Source organism: Pteropus medius, unplaced genomic scaffold (assembly GCF_902729225.1).
Source record: "Pteropus medius unplaced genomic scaffold, Ma_sr-lr_union100, whole genome shotgun sequence".
In the NCBI taxonomy this organism is placed as follows: Eukaryota; Metazoa; Chordata; class Mammalia; order Chiroptera; family Pteropodidae; genus Pteropus; species Pteropus medius.
In genome coordinates, this window is record NW_024345601.1 from 11,228,715 (window position 1) to 11,245,696 (window position 16,982).

At 37.3% G+C, this 16,982-nt stretch overlaps 1 protein-coding gene across 10 annotated transcripts in view; it reads left to right on the plus strand.

Annotated features, from left to right (window-relative positions):
- Positions 1 to 9,999: 9,999 nt before the first annotated feature.
- Positions 10,000 to 16,982, plus strand: part of PAK5 (p21 (RAC1) activated kinase 5) — a 250,498-nt gene continuing 243,515 nt past the window's right edge. For 8 of the 10 annotated variants that reach the window (XM_039874506.1, XM_039874496.1, XM_039874494.1 and 5 more), the window contains exon 1: positions 10,019 to 10,312. The gene's annotated coding sequence lies outside the window, so the exon portion shown is untranslated. Of the gene's footprint in view, positions 10,313 to 16,982 lie in introns of all 10 variants that reach the window. The other 2 variants (XM_039874503.1, XM_039874498.1) reach the window with 2 other exon arrangements.

Consider the following 16,982-nt stretch of genomic DNA (forward strand, 5'->3'; position numbering starts at 1 on the left):
CGTTGTTGATAATGTTTTTCTTCTTACAGAAAAAATCTGACACTGATATTCATCAGCATGCTGGGATTTCAGCAAGATAGGAGCAATTATACACACTTGTATATGAGCAACTTATATAAGCCAAAGGCCTTAATTGCTTTGCTTGGCTGGCATGCCTTGTACTTGCTGAATATATATATGTATGCAGTTAGTATTTTAATTTTCCAGAATCTGGCATCTCATTTAGAATCTTAAGTTTGTTCTGGAGTGAAGTTCAACCTAAATCATTCAAGGGGATTTCATACAAACTTCACTGAAATCCATGACCTTAAATGTACATGGGTTTCTCTTTCAGAAAAAAAGATAGAGCTCATTAAATTGGATAAAGTAATTTACTATTGCTTAAGGCTACTGGCACTTATAGCCCAATTCTACAGAACTTCAGCTGTACTTTTTCACCAATAGAAATCCATTTCTTCGCCACTGACTCATAATGCCACCATTATTCTAAATGATATTCCCATATAGATTTGGGACTCCTCTGTTCTGTTGATGTCTGTTTATTTCATGTGCTGATACCAAAATGTTTTAATTTCAGTTTCCTTTAGGCTGGAAAAAAAAAGTTCTCTGTGAGCATTTGTCAATGTGAACTCTCTCCTCTTCATGGCTATTGCCCTATCGCCTTTGCTAACTCCGCTCCTGGTTTTCTTCTCTCTAGCCACCTTTTATTTCTTTGTAGTCACGTCATCTACTCTCCATCCACCACTTTCATGTTGGTGTTTGCCTGAATTCCATTCTTTGACCATTCTCATGCGATATGGTTTTCTAAAGAATATTTTCAGTTGAAACCCAACCTGGTATGAATCCACCCTTCTTTGTTGAGCTTTAGATTTATTCTTCTTACTGACTACTTGACATCTCTGAGTCCTGGGGTGTTTCTCAGGCCCTTCAATCTCAACACATTAAAAAAGTTAAGCCATACATCTTCTACTCCAAACCCATTCTTTCTCTTTCATTAACTGTCTCTGCCAATAACACCACCATCCATGAAGGTATCCTAGTTGACTGCCCATAAACTGTCTCAATGATTTATTTTCCTTTATTACCTACATCCATTTGGATGCAACATCCTCCCGATTCTTCTTTCATGCCTATTGAATCTATGTTCTTCTTCCCACCCTTATTTCCACTGCCATATTTGAGTCTTTGATTATTTTTCTCAGAGGCTACACCAATATCTCCCCGCTAGAGTATTGCTCTATTCCAGTGCATTACTGGGAGAATGGTATTTTAAGGATGCAAACCTAACTAGTCACCCTTAAACTACTTCAATGTTTCTCCATGATCTCCACGATAAAATTCAAGTGCCAAGGCATGATGTCTGAGGCCCTGTGCCATCCAGCTCCTTCCTATCTCTCCAGGCATATGGACTCTGCCCTAGTTTATCAAACAGTTGCCTTTCCTGAATGTCTTCTCATGTCAGTGAACCTTTATAAATCCTGTTCCTTCTACTTGATACAGTATTACTTCTCATCAAATTCTGCTTCAACCACTCTGGCCTACCTTAATTACCCCGAAGAGGTAATTAAGGGTTATTTCATTTTGCTAGCTTTTCCTCATGACTTCTCTAATCATAGTTAAATGAGGTTGCCCTTGTTCTTGCTTTCAAAATGCCTATGAGCAAACCAATCTGGCATATTGTGCATACAGTTTATAATATTAATATTTTTATTAGTCTCCTTCAAATAGACTTTGAGCTTCAGAAAGACAAGGGTTCATTTTAGGGTCTCCAGTGCCTAGCTCAGTACTTGACAAATAGGACTGTGCTGCCCAACATGGGAGCCATTGGCTTCACGTAGAAAATTAGATTTAAATTATATAAAATTAAAAATTCAGTTCTTTAGTCACACTAGCCACATTTCAAGTGCTTAGTAGCCCTATGTGGCTACTGCCTACTCTATTGAATAATGCAGGTACAGGACATTTCCATCATCACAGAAAGTTCTGTTGGACAGCACTAAAATAGAAAGCACTCAGTAAATGTTGGTAGGTTAAAAATATATTAATTATTTCTTAATTGAAATTTTAACTGAGGCAGTTGTAGATTCACATGTAGTCATAAGAAACAATACTGATGAGTCCACATTTTTATCCAGTTTTTCCCAACATCTTGCAAAACTATAATATAATATCACGACCAGAATATTGACATTTGTACAATTCACTGATCTTAATCGGATATCCCCAATTTTACTGGTACTCATTTCTCTCTCTTTCTCTCTCTTTCTCTTTCTCTCTCTCTCTCCTACACCCTCCCAATTAAATCATATGTTTATATTCATGCATTCACCACCATAGTCAAGATAATTCAATCAAGATACTTTCATCTCCAGAAGAATCCCTCTCGTTCCCCTTTCAAAACCACACCTACTACCTCTTATATCTCTCACCCCCTCCCTAACCACTGGAACCACTAAAGTATTCTGCATTTCTAAAATGTTGTCATTTCAAAAATGTTATATAAATGGAATTATATAATATGTAACGTTCTGGGATTCTTCCCCACCCCCAATTCAATATAATTCCTTGTATATTCATACAAGTTAATGCATAATTAACTTGTTTGAATAATTTGTTTCTTTTTATTGCTGAGTAGTATTCCATGGTATGTATATGCCAGAGTTTGTTTAACTTTACACCTCTTGAAGAATATCTAGGCTGTTTCCAGCTTTTGGCTATTACGAATTAATCTGCTATGACTATTCTTGTACACGTTTCTCTGTGAATATGAGTCTTCATTTCTCTTTGATAAATGCGCAAGAGTGCCATTGCCAGGGCATACGGTAATTGCATACTTAGTTTTATAAGAAACTACCAAACTGTTTTCCAGAGAGACTGTACTATTGTATAGTCCCACCAGCAATGTGTGAATTATCCAGTTTCTCCTCATCTTCACCAGCATTTTGTGTTGTCTATATTTTGTATTTTAGCCAGTCTGATATTCATGTAGCAATAGAGCAACATTTTATTGTGGTTTCAGTTTGAATTTTCCTAATATCTAATAATGTTGAACATTTTTTCATGTGCTTATTTACCATTGGTATATCTTTCTCAGTGAAATGTCTATTTTTGTTTCTTGACCATTTTCTAACTGGATTTTTTTTCCTAATTGTTTATTTTTTAACTGTCGAGCTTTGAGAGTTCTTTATATATCCTAGATATCAGATATGTGGTTTGCAAGTATTTTTCCCCAGTCTATAGCTTGTCTGTCCATCTTCTTCATGTGGGCATTAGCGGATAATATGTTTTTAATTTTCATGGGGTTTAACTTATCAACTTTTCCTTTTATAGATTATGGTTTTGCTGCCAAGTCTAAGAACTCTTTGCCAGACCTAGATTTTGAAGATTTTTTCCTGTTTTTTTCTAAGAGTTTTATACTTTTATATTCAGGTCCATGATCCATTTTGAATTAATTTTTGTAACACTCATCTTATTTTTGCAACCATAACCACTATCCATCTCCAGACCTTTTTTCTTATCCCAAACTGAAACTCTGTCCCCATTAAACAATAACTCTTTCTCTTCCCCATTTCCCTCTGGTCCTGGTAAACACTATTCTACTTACTGTCTATGTGAATTTGCCTATTCTGTATACCTCATATACGTGCAACCAAACAATATTTGTGTTTTTGTGTTTGGCTTACTTCACTTAGCAAAATATTTTAAAAGTTCATCCATTTTATAGCATGTATCAGAATTACATTCTTTTTTAAGGTTAAGTAATATTCTATTATACACACACACCATATTTTGTTTATTCATTCGTCAGTAAACGTTTGAGTTGTTTCTACCTTTTTACTATTGTAAACAAAACTATTGTGATTATTGATGTCAAAACATCAGTTTAATTCCCTGCTTTCAATTCTTTTGGTTATATACCCAGAAGTGGAATTTCTGGATCCTATACCATACTATTTACCATGGTGGCTGTACCATTTTACATTCTCAGTGCACAGAGGTTCCAATTCCTCCACATCCTTGCCAACACTTATTTTTGTGAGTTTTTTTTTTTTTTCCATGTGTATATCTCCATCCCAATGGGTGTGAGGTGGCATCCTCACATTGTGGATTTGATTTGCATTTCCTCAACTAGTGATATTGACCATCTTTTCATGTGCTTATTGCCCATCTGTATATCTTCTTTGGACAAATGTTTATTCAAGTGATTTGGTCATTTTTAAATTGGGTTGTTTGTTGAGTTTTAGTTCTTTATATGTTCTGAATATTAATCCCTTATCAGATATATAATTTGCAAATATTTCACCCCATTCTGTGGGTTGCCTTTTCACTGTGTTGATTATGTCCTTTGTATGGAAGATTTTAATTTTGATGTAGTCTAATTTATCTAATTTTTCTTTTGTTTTCGGTGCTGTTGGTGTCATAAAGAGGAAACCATTGCCATATCCGACCTCGTGATGATTTTGTCCTATGTTTTCTTCCAAGAGTTTCATAATTTTAGTTCTTATGTTCAGATATTTTACCTATTTGAAAATAATTTTTATGTATGGTTTAAGGTAAAAGGCCAACTTAATTCCTTTGTAAGTAAATAACTCGTTTTCTCAACACCATTTGTTGAAAAAACTATTATTTCCCCATTACATGGTCTTGGAACCCTTGTCAAAAATCTTTTGACCATATATGTGAGGATTTATTTTTGTGCTCTCTATTTTATTCCATTGGTCTTTAAGTCTATCTGTATCCAGTACCATATGGTTTTGATTACTGTAGCTCTGTAGTAAGTTTTGAAATCAGAAAGTTTGAGCCCTCCAGCTTTGTTCTTCCTTTTCAAGATTGTTTTGGCTATTTGGGTCTTAATGATTTCATATAAATTTTAGGATATATTTTTTTCTATTTCTGCAAAAAAAAAATCATTGAGATTTTTCTAGGGAATGCATTCGTTAGCACTGACTTCTTAACAATACTAAATCTTCCAATCCATGAACATGTGATGTCTTTTCATTTATATTTGTCTTCTTTAATTTCTTTTCAACAGTGTTTTGTAGTTTTCAGTGTACAAGTCTTTCACTTCCTTGGTTAGATTAATTCCTAAGTATGTTATTATTTTTTATACTATTGAAAATAAAATTGTTTTCTGAATTTCCTTTTTAGATTTTTCATTGTTAGTATATAGAAATGAAACGGATTTTTGTGTGTTAATTTTGTACTTGAAACTTTGTTGAATTCATCTATTCTAACTTTTTCAGGGGTGTGAAATCTTTAGGGTTTTCTACATACAAGTTCACATTTTCTGCAAAGAGGTAATTTTACTTCTGCCTTTCCAATTTTATTTCTTTTATTTCTTTTTCTTGTCTGTTTGTTCTGAGTAGATCTTCCAATACTATGTAGAATAGGAGTGGCAAAAGTGGGCATCCTTGCCTTGTTCCTGATCTTGGGAGAAAAGATTTCAGTCTTTCACCATTGGGTATAATGTTAGTTGTAGGGAGGTTCACTTTTTTCCTATGAATATTCAGTTGTTCCAGTACCATTGGTTGAAAAAGCTATTCTTTGCCCATTGAATTGCTTTTTCACTTTTGTCAAAAATCAGTTGGTCATATTTGTGAGTCTATTTCTAGGTTCTCTGCAAATATGCTACCTAGATTTTTCTTTTTGTGTTCGTTAATATGGTGGATTACATTAACTAATTTTTTAAATGCTAAAGTAGCCCTACATTCCTGGGGTAAACTTCATTTGACCATCATGTATAGTTCTTTTTCTACTTTTGCTGTAGAAAAAGTCATAATATTGGAGAGAGTGATTTTCGCCACCTTATTCTTCTTTGTCAAATTATTTTGCTATTCTAGAGCCCATGGCTTTCCATATAAATGCTAGTATAAATTTGACCACATCTACAAAATCATACTGGAATTTTTACAGGAACTTAAGTAAACTTTTAGATAAATTTTGGGGGAAATTAATATCTTTACTATACTAAATCTTCTAATTCTTAAATTTTAGGATATATTTTTTTCTATGTCTCTCTATTTATTCAGGTCTTCTTTGATTTGTTTAATTAGTATCTTATAATTTTCAGTATACAGACCCTGTACATGTTGTAAATGTATACCTAAGTATTTTATTTCATTTGGAGCAAATGTAAGTGATATTGTATTTTAAATTTCATTATCTCCATGTAATCCAAAATGTAATTGACTTTTGTATGTAGGGCTTGTATTCTGCACCCTTGCTGAATTCACTTTATAGTTCTAGGAATTATTTCTGTAGACTTTTTGGTATTTGCTATGTGGACAATCATGTCATCTATAAAATAGAGATCATTTTATTTATTCCTTCCCAACCTAATGTCTTTTATTTATTTTTCTTTTCTCATTTCAGTGGCTAGAATTTCTAGTACTATGTTGAGTAAGATGGTGGAAACAGACTTATCAGCCTTGGTCCACTTCTTAGAGGAAAAGAATTCAGTCTTTCACCATTAAGTTTGTTGTAAGTTGGAGGGTTTTTTTAGACCTTTTAAATCAAGTCGAGGTAATTTCTCCCTATTCCCAATTTGCTGAGAGTTTTAATCATGAATATGTGTTAAATTTATCATATTTTTTCTGCATCAATTGATATAATCACATTTTTTATTTTTGAGTTCATTAATATGGTGGATTACATCAACTAATTTTTTAAATGCTAAAGCAGCCTTACATTTCTGGGGTAAACTTCACTTGATCATCATATATAGTTCTTTTCGTACATTAAGATTTGGTTTGGTTAATATTTTTTGAAATTTAAAAGACATATTTGTCTATATATTTTTCCCCTTATTGTGTTTGTTCTTAGTAGCAGGGTAATGCTGGCCTCATAAAATAAGTTAGCCAGTACTCTCTCCTCTTCTATTTTCTAGGAGAGATTGAGTAAGAGAAGCAAACTCAGGAGCTTCCAGGTGAAATCTGAAACTGGTCCCCAATACAGGGAGGGCCAAGAGAGACCTAAAAAAAAAGCAGACCACTCCAGATTGGTAGATGGAAGTTTTAATAAGTAAGGGAACTTAGGAGGCTTATCCTGGTCCTGGGCCGCAAGATGAGTAGATCTTTGCAGTCACCCTCCAGAATCTTAAAAGTTTATATAAAGGCCTTAACTGGGTTTGGTCATGTATACTGTTCAGATGGTTTCAACAACACATTACTCTATCAAAGTTATGTCCTTGAAACCAGGTCCTACTGTGGGAACAGTGCGCAGAGCTTACATTTCAAGGACATGGGAGAGATGAGGTGCCTCCGATTGCCTTGGTCCAGCTCAGGGATCAACTGGGGGTCACGTCCTCTCAGTGACCTCCTCCCAATTGCTGATTACAGTTAATTTTCCAACTTTTAAATCTCAGGGCCATGGAGAAAGCCTATTATTTATTTAAAAAAATAAAAATTTTTAATCTCTCTGACAAATCAGCTTTACTTTGTGTATTCAAAAATGATGTACTCGATAAATGTATTTGCATGGTGGACAAAGTAACATATTACTTAGAAACCTCTTAAGTGAAGGACCTGTTACCTCAGCTTGCAAGGACTACTGCTGAGGGAAGGCCTTTAGCTGTTCTCTCCCTCAGGTATTACCTCAGCTTCAGAGAGCTGCCTCAAGTTCATGCCCCTTTTAAGGCATCTCACACTCAATGATTACTGTGAATATACAGAGGACTGGACAACTCAAATCAACTCAGGACAACTCTGAAGGGTCACCCTAGCTCCAGAGCTCCCTGGAGGGCTGGTAGCCAAAACTGTCATTGGCCTACATCATAGCTTAACTTCTACCGCTGCCCACTCTTGCTTCCTGTATCTCCTACCCACAGGTGTTGGTTCTTAATCAACATCCTGCCTGCTATACTCTCAAGAAATTATGTTATGTAGAAAGAAAACCCCTAGGACTTAATGCAATGTAATATTTACAGAAATAGTAGTTTACTCATTTATAATGTTTATGTTGCATAACTCCTAAATGAATTTGAGGCAACTAACAATAATCATAGTATTTAACCAGTAGAGACAATCACCCAAACATGAGCTTTATCTATAACAGCAAAGCTATTTTAAGTGATTAAAGCTCAGTATTTCAAAGCAAAATTTTAATTGATATCAATCAATCACAAATAAACAATACCTCTATACAATATTTTCTGGTTTTTGCATCTGTGCAAAAGAAACTCGAAAATAGAAAATACTTATGCAAATAAAGGTGGGGGTGGTAGGTTGGTAATTAGGGCTGTGTGAGTGGCTTAGAGAATTAAGAGATGGATTTAGACATTCCTATTCCTTTAAACAACAAAACAGGGTTTGATGTACTAGGACATATTTATCCTTTATACATAGGAATATTGAGGGAGAAAAGTAATCATCCATATATCATACCGTTTCTGTTTTCATACAGCATCTACTACGTTGAGGGTACTGAGTGAATGGAAAACAAGCAAGAGGGAAGTGATATAGATTGTATCATTAACTAGAAAACTGTTTAGAGTATTGAGCATAATAGAGTATCAGTATATACAAACTCTTATTTTTAATCTGCTATCCAGTCATGGGATCAGATACCATATTGAAGAAGAATTTGCATTCAAAAGGCTAATCAGCTCTTTGTTCTGCTTCTGTAGATTGCTTGCTGCATTGACCATACTCAGAATTAACTAAAGACTCGTCTTCCCTCTTGCTTGTTCTGTCTAAGCAACGAATGTAACTGCCTGTACCCCCTAGCAACTCTCACACTTTGTAAAGTCTGAGGACAAATTAACCAATCGGCTCATGCCAAATAAGCTCTATATAAGCAAAGTGGCACGTGAGCTCCTTTGGCACCTGTGGCATAATAAACCTGAGTTCTCCAACTCTGGGGAGTGCTGCTTGGGTTCTCCAGGGTCTGATTTTTACAACATTTCTGCAATAATATCACTGGCTGGTAAGGGCACTGTTAAGGCATCTGAGGACAGACAAAGGTGTGCATTTTCATTTCCAAGGTTGAAAACTCATGACTGGTTTTGTGAATGTCTCTCACTGTAAACAGCGAATACTCTTGACAATGCTGGAGCCTTTGGGGGTTGGGAAGGGAGTGGACAACGGGGATTTAAGATGAATCTCAAGATATTTAAGATAAATCTCAAGGTAAGCTTCAGCTCAAGCATCACTCATCAGAAAGCCTTGTCAACTGTTGGTACATAAACACTCTACTCTTATCAGTCTTCTAAAATGGGCACGCTCAGTCTTACCATTACACGTACAACAAATTGACACTTTGATGCTCAGTCTGAGTTTTTGTCCCGGTTCAGGAAAAACAGGGAACAGCCAAGGCAGACTGGTTCAGATTTGAGTAGAGGCTCAACTAGCAAGTAGTTTGCTAGCAAACTAGCAGGGCGAACATGGAGAAATAAAGAAATCCATCTCCCCACTAGCCTCGAATTCTGTCAGAAAGTAGCCAATTTGAGATTCCTCCTAGGGCGTGTGATGACCTCCCCCCCCAAGGGACACCTTCACTTGTTAGCCCTCTCTGGACACCAGAAATCATTTCTGGGCTGGGAGATCACAGAGTGGGTTTCTCTAGATCCTTGCCACTAGGTATGGTGGCAGAACCAAGCAGCATCACATCGCCTGAGAGCTTACTTGGCTAGTAGAATCTCAGGCCTCAGGCCAGACCAACTGAATTCGAATCTGCATGTTAATTCACAGGCACTTTGAAGTTTGAGAAGCACGGGGTGCAGGTGGTGGCAATGAGGCTAGCCGAAGGATCTATCTCTCAGCCCCGCCCCCTCTTACTCTTGGCTCTCTTAAGCAAAGCTCAGCCCTGCACAAGTCCCGCACAAAATTTCTGCAAAGCTGGAGCATGTGGGGAGGGAGCGTGCAGGAGCTGCCCCCACTGGGGAGGGTAGAGGATAAGTATGATTGGATGGGCGAAAGAAGGCTTCTTCCAGCTCGGGCTCTGCGGAGTGTAGACACTCCCCCGACCCTCCCCCAACACCTCTCCACCCCCACCCCCCGCAGCTGCTACCGCCAGCCTCCCGCCGGTTGCCACGAAAACCCGGAACAGCTGCGTGCGCTCACGGAAAGTCCTAGGGGCGACGCCGGGCAGCTGGGCATGCTCAGTAGCTGGGGAAGGCTTGGGTGGAGAGTAGAAAGCTTTGGCTTTGCCTCCCCCACCTCCTTTACTGCCGGCCCCCGCCCTCTTTGCCCCTACCGAGCCCATAGTAGTTGCCCCGCGTGCGCTGGGCAAGACTGGGAACATGGCGCTTCTAGCGATGTAGCAGCCGAGGCGAAGGGGATGAGGCGCCGCCGCTTCGCTGATAGCCAGCCACCAGGTAGGCAGGCGCGCTTGGCGGGGCTGCCTGGGTAGATGGGCGCGGGGAGGGGCACTTGCGGGGATGCGCACGGCTGGGACCCGGGGCATCTTGCTTTGCTGAGAGAGGCTGCAAAGCGGGCATCTGTGACAGCGCGCAATTGTGCATCTCCTAGGAGATGTCAAAGGCTGGGGACCGGCTGGCTGGAGGGAAGGGCTCCGGGGACCGCCCCCCCGTCCCCCTCACACACACCCATGCGCTACCATCCATCCTGGGCTCGCCACGGGTCAAATAAAGGATAGTTCGTTTCCTCCGGGCAGGAGGGCGTGGGGGAGAACCCCGAATACCAGTCTTGGGAGTGCGCTGGTCCCCCGGACCAGTAGCAATCCCAGCATCAGTTCTTTGTGTATAACAGCCGCGCACGCCCGAGGGTGTCACGGTGTCTACATCTCCTGAGGAGTGTTGGACATATTGCCGGGGCAGGATTCCCGTATGGTTTTTGTCTATTGGCAGGTGTGCACTGGAAGATGCAGTAGCTGAACCTTTTTAGGGCTGTGTTTTCCTTTGTTACTTGCCTTGGTGTGTATGTGCATGGTGGGTTGCAATGAAGAGAGAGAACTTCTGCTCATGGGCACGGGTGTGGGTAGAGTGTGGAAGAGGATCTCAGTTCCAAACTCTTGTCAAAATTGAATGCTATGTCAGCCTCCTGGAGGGTAAACTTGAGAAGTCCAGAGATGAGTGCCCAGTTTGGAGAAGCGTGTTAGCCCTTCTTGAACTCATGTGTGTCTATCTGGAGCTTTAAACATGGGATGCAAGTTAATTCAACATTAGATATTAAGATAATTTGAAACAGTGGGGCTGTCTGTGGTGGGGTTTTTAAGGCCAAATTAATAAAGAAAAAAGAGAAATTGGCACAAAGCCACAGAGGAAAGTGTCATCTTTAATAGTTGATGACAGCTTAGAATGCTGAATACACTTTGGGGAAATCAGGAAAGCTGGCATTCCACAGGGTTATGTCAAGAAATAGTCATAGGGTCTTAGTTAACTCACAGAACTCAGCTCATCTTTTTCTCTGCTGGGGTCTGGTGACATGTAGACATTCTCTCTTACATGAGTCTAGATGGACTAGATGCTCTTTAGAAGCCCTTCCTACACTAGAATTCTATGAAATTGACACCGCATAATAACAGTTCTGTCACTGTATATTTGTGTATCTGTTCTATTGAGTTAGGGAGGAAAGGTAAATTTAGGATATGCTTTTATTTTTTGCTTTATAATTTAAAGAGTGGACATCTGCGACTGCAAAGTTTAGAGATGCCACCATCCCTACACACAGTACTTATTTTATAGTCTATTTAGGTAGCAAAAATGAGTCAGTATCATCAAAATGAAATGGGGAATGCTTGAGGAAAATACATTTAAGTAAATTAAAGTCATAAATGTCCAATCTGAATAGTGCCGTGACTTTGAATACATATGTGCAAAGCAGAAGCACTGCTAATGGAAGTAATAGAAGTTGATGACAAGTTCATTGAGAGCATTGGTCTTAGAATAAAATTTTTCTGTTCTTCTGTGAGTGTGTAGAGATTGGCTCCTGCAATTTGTTACTTTGTAAATAAATGTGTTTTAATTTCAGGCATTGTAAATAGTTTGGCAATGCATCTTTGTCAGAGTTTGCTAAAACGCTGCAGGTGTGAAAGGCAGGTGTTCTAGGGTATGGCATCATCTTGATAATAAGACAGCTGACTTTGAGCTCTGACTTCTGATTTTAGCTTTGTGTTCTTGGGCAAGCTATTTAACTTTCCCAAGCCTCAATTTCCTCATCTGTAAAACAAGCCTAGAAAAACTTTAGGTAAGACTTACCTAAATAGGAAGGTGTTTGGATTACTCATAATGTAAGCCACCAAAAAAATGGTGATGACCATTATAAGAAGAAGGGAAATGGATGTTTATTTAATGTATACTGTGTGCCCTGTTTTATGCTAGTCAGGTTCAAACATGTGATCTCATTTAATCTTCCCAACTGTATTAGTTTGCTAGGGCTGCTATAACAAATTACCAAAAACTAGGTAATTTAAAACAACAGATTATTCTTTCACGGATCTGGAGGCTAGAAGTCCATAATCAAGGTATAGACAAGGCCATGCTCCCTCTGAAGCCTCTAGGGGAAGATAAGGTGTTCCTTGACTTGTGACAGCATAATCGGGATCTCTGCCTTCATCTTCACATGGCAAAGTTCTCTCTATGAGGACACCATTCATTGGATTTAGGGCCCACCCCAATTCTGTATGACTTTATTTTAACTTGATTACATCTGTAAAGACCCTATTTCCAAATAAACTCAACATTGATAGGTTCCAGTTAGATATGAATTTTGGGGGAACACTGTTCAGCCCAATATGCCAAACAAACAGCAGAAAACCACACTAAGCAAAATTAAAAAAACTGAAAAAAAAAAACCAAACCTAAACAAAAATGACAACAGCAACAAAAATACCCCAATCTTAACACCTTTCTAATTTCTAATCTTTCTCATCCTGGTAAATGGCACCAGTGTCCATGGAGTTGCTTTAGCCAGAAACTCAAGAATCATCTTAGATACCTCCAGAGATTCTCTTTGCCTTTCATATCCAGAATCATTACAAAGTCTTATAGATTTGTCCTCTACTCATACCTCTAAATATATCTTGATAGATTCTACTTTCCACCCCTGCCATGACCAACATCAAACTTCAAGTTCAAATTTCTCACCTTGATTATTAGTATAACTTTCTAACAAGACCCCTGGTTCCTTGCTTGGCCTCTCTAATCCTTCATCCACAACAGATAAGATCATGTCAGTATCCTGCGTAAAATGCAAATATATTCCTGGGAGAGATTCCACAGACTCTCGGAGTCCTTGGTACTTGGCCTGCCTCATCTTGGGCATCTCTTCCTCTTGCTGCTATCACACTGATCTGTTTCTTGAATATCCCAAGCACTTCACCCTATACTTTGCCAGTCCAAGCTTTACTCATCCTTTGGGCCTCTTTGATCTTCCTTCCTCAAAACCCAAATCTTTCATCACCCTTCTCTTCTTCCATAGCACGTATTTCCTATTTATTTGTTTGGTTATTTATTTAATGTCTATAAGCTCTGTGGTGGCCATTTATTTTGTTTTGCAATGAAAAGATGCTCAATAAATGTTTGGTGAATGAGTGAAGGATTGAATACCCTTATAGAATTTTTCCATGCCAATTTGAGGATCTGATTTTTTAGAAACTTTTTTTTACTAACTTGTATAAAAAGCGATTTAGAACCCGATTCTGACTTCAAAAGAGGGGTATTCTTGGCTTTAACAAATGTATTTTCTAACAATTGGTTTTACGCAAGCCATTAAGAATAGAGTCAAAATATTTTCTGACAACTGAGGATTTTGTAAAAATATGTGAGTCAGTCAACAAATATTTCAGAAGTATTTGTTGGATATTTATATTTGCCATGCTAAGCCCTAGGAAGACAATGGTGAACTAGACTTTTAGACTTCTAGAGATTAAGAAATAATAATCATATTTTGTGTAATAATAATTAATAACATTATTGAGCTTCTTTATATGCCAGATTCTCATCAGTTTCTATCTTTACTTATTATTATAAATAGTCCTTTAATTTTTCTCAACACAGAATCCAAATCAGATAGATGCACAACAAATATTTGATAAATAAATAATTAGTAGATACTATTATCCTGATCTTTTAAAGTATAAAATGTGTTTATTTGGGGAAATGGGAATCTGCTCATATATAGAAGACTATGCAATTGCTCTCTAAATGTATCTAGGTGGGCCTTGTTCCATTTAAAAAATCATCCTGCCTATTGTCTCTGGGGTTAAAATAAGAGACAAATTGTTCTTTATTTGAGAACAGGTTCCTGGTGTGTTTCTTCCACAGTTGTCAGAATTGTTAATCACCAACTGAATTGTTTTATTTGTCTTGTTTAATCCAAGTGAGAAGTGACTTAAAGTCTCTCATTCAGAGCTCCTTTTGGTAGTTTTGAATAGCAAGACCCAGTAACTTGGGGAAATGAATGTAGTTCAGCAGAGGAACACAGGTTGCATTTTGGATTCCAGGGGTGGCCTCAATGTCATGTCATTTTATTATTTGCATAAAAGATTATTTTTTTAAAATAAAAGTATCATTTAATGCAGAGGTCCCCAACCTCCGGGCTGTAGACCAGTACCTGTTTGTGACCTGTTAGGAAGGGTGCCACACAGCAGGAGATGGGAGGCGGGCCAGTGAGTGAAGCTTCATCTATATTTGCAGCCTCTCCCCAGCACTACAATCACCCCCTCAGCTCCACCTCAGATCATCAGGCATTAGATTCTCACAGGAACACTGGTCTCTGGTGCCAAAAAGGTCGGGGACCGCTGATTTAATGCATATGGTTAAAAGTATAACTTTTCACCTAAGTAATGAAAAATCAGACATTGTGTCTTGAGTTTGTTTGTAAGTGACAGATACAAAATTAAGTCAGCTAAAACCTAAAAGAACTAATAAGAGATTTCAGTAAGGTGGTTGGTTAAATGATACATGTTCAAAAATCAATGGCTACCCAAAATGTCAGTATTTACTGACTAAAACAGTAGAAATCGATTCTGTTCATGAATCCACAAAAATATAAATTACCTAGGAAAAATAGTAACGGTACAGAAAATACTTGGGAATAATAAGATATATCTAAGAACTTAGGAAGGTATAAAATTTAACTCACACAAATAAAGCAAAAAATGAACAGATGAAAACATACCTTATTCTTGAGTAGAAAGATGGATATTATGAAATGGTTATTTTTCCATGATTAATTCGTTTTATCGCATTGGGAAAACTTGACAAAATGATTCTGACATCCATCTGGAAGAATAAATATTTAACAATAGTCAAGAAAATTTTTCAAAAGAATATATGTGGGGGTGGGTTTTCCTTCCAGAAATAAAAAATAAATCTTATGATCAAACTGCAATCATCATAGCAGTGTCATACTGGTCTAAGAGTCAAACAGCTCGATGGACTAGAATAGCCTGGAAATAGGCTTGGGTAGTTTTGGAAAAAGAAACGTAATAAAGGATTTTGAAATAATGAGGAGCATTTGACAAGGAAATTGGCTAAGGATGCAGAAAACGTGGAACTTAGAACTTCTGTTTACATGACTCACTAGACTAAATTCCAAATAAGTTAGAAAGTTTATCTTCCTGGTGAGAAACCAAGCTAGAAGGAAATATTTAACAATTTTAGGACAAGGACTTTCTAGTATAAAATTGATGGAAAGACTCACAAAGCAAAAGATATATTTGAATATGTTTTTAAACTTTTATATGCAAAAAATACAGTTTAAAGCAGAAAATAATTATGGAGAAAAATATTGACACCGAGTGCTTGCATATCAGTAAGAAGAAAATAACACCCTGATATAATTTTCTAAATATCTGAATAAGTAAAAGGAAGAAATAAGAAGGTTAATACACATATTTAATAAATATTCTTACTATTAATCACTAAAATGCAAATTAAAACAATGAGATGTCATGTTTCGTGTAGTGAACAAACAAACAAAATGTACATATATTAAAGTCAGTATATATATGACAAGGATGCAGTGAGGCATTATTATTACTACTGGTGGAAGAAAGAAATGTGATACAATCTTCCTAGAGAACAGTTTGAAAATATTTGTGAAAAGCCTTTAAAAGTTCAAATTATTTGAGAGAACTATTTCTCTGGCTTTTTATTTTAATCTTTGCTGAAAAAGTAGATACAGGCAAAATTTTATATAGAAGATTATTATATATTCTGTAATAGAAAAAAATTAAGCAATCTATATAACTAAAAACGGGGGGCTGGTTAAAGGTATTTTAAGGTCCCCAGAATATAGACTATTACAAAGATGTTAAAATTGATTATTTCAAAGATTATGTAATGACATGGAACAACCTTCACCACAATTTTAAGTGGAAATAACCAAAAGCACTACTGCATTACAATGATGTATGTTTTGTGGAATGGAAATATGGATATGTAAAAACTAGAACGAAAACAAAAAGTTAGGCAACGCTTAAGTGGTAGAAATATGGAGGGCATTTATTTTATTTTTTATGGCTGCCCAGATTTTTCAAAATTTAGTGAATGATAATGTATTGTTTCATCAACAGAGAAAAAAAACGTATTTTATAAATATGGCAGTGATACACATTTAGGTTATAATTATTCATTTATGTAACAAATATTCATTGATTATCTCATGTCGGGCTCTGCCAAGTGTATCAGCAGTGACTGTTAGTTTGCATGCAAATGAAAGAAACTCTCACTTGAGCAAAGAGAATTTGCTAGGCCATTATCACATAGCTAAAAGAATTGCCAGAGATGAGGGCGTGTGTGCGCACAAAAAAACAGTGACAGCAACCACCACCAAAAAACAGGCTTGGAAGCAAACTGGTACATAGCTCCAGGATTTAGACATAAGGTACTAGAGAAACAGCCAAGAACAGCCTGCTCAGGGCTGATCCATTGTGCAGAACACAGGAGATGCTCTTTTCTTCTGGAGTCAGCAGTAATATGTCCTGAAGAGTGGAGCTTTTCAGACTCGATCTTCATATACGGGCAGGGTTTCTGAAGGGGAGAGCCAATTCTCAGGTGAGACAAGAGCTGGTGAAAGGAT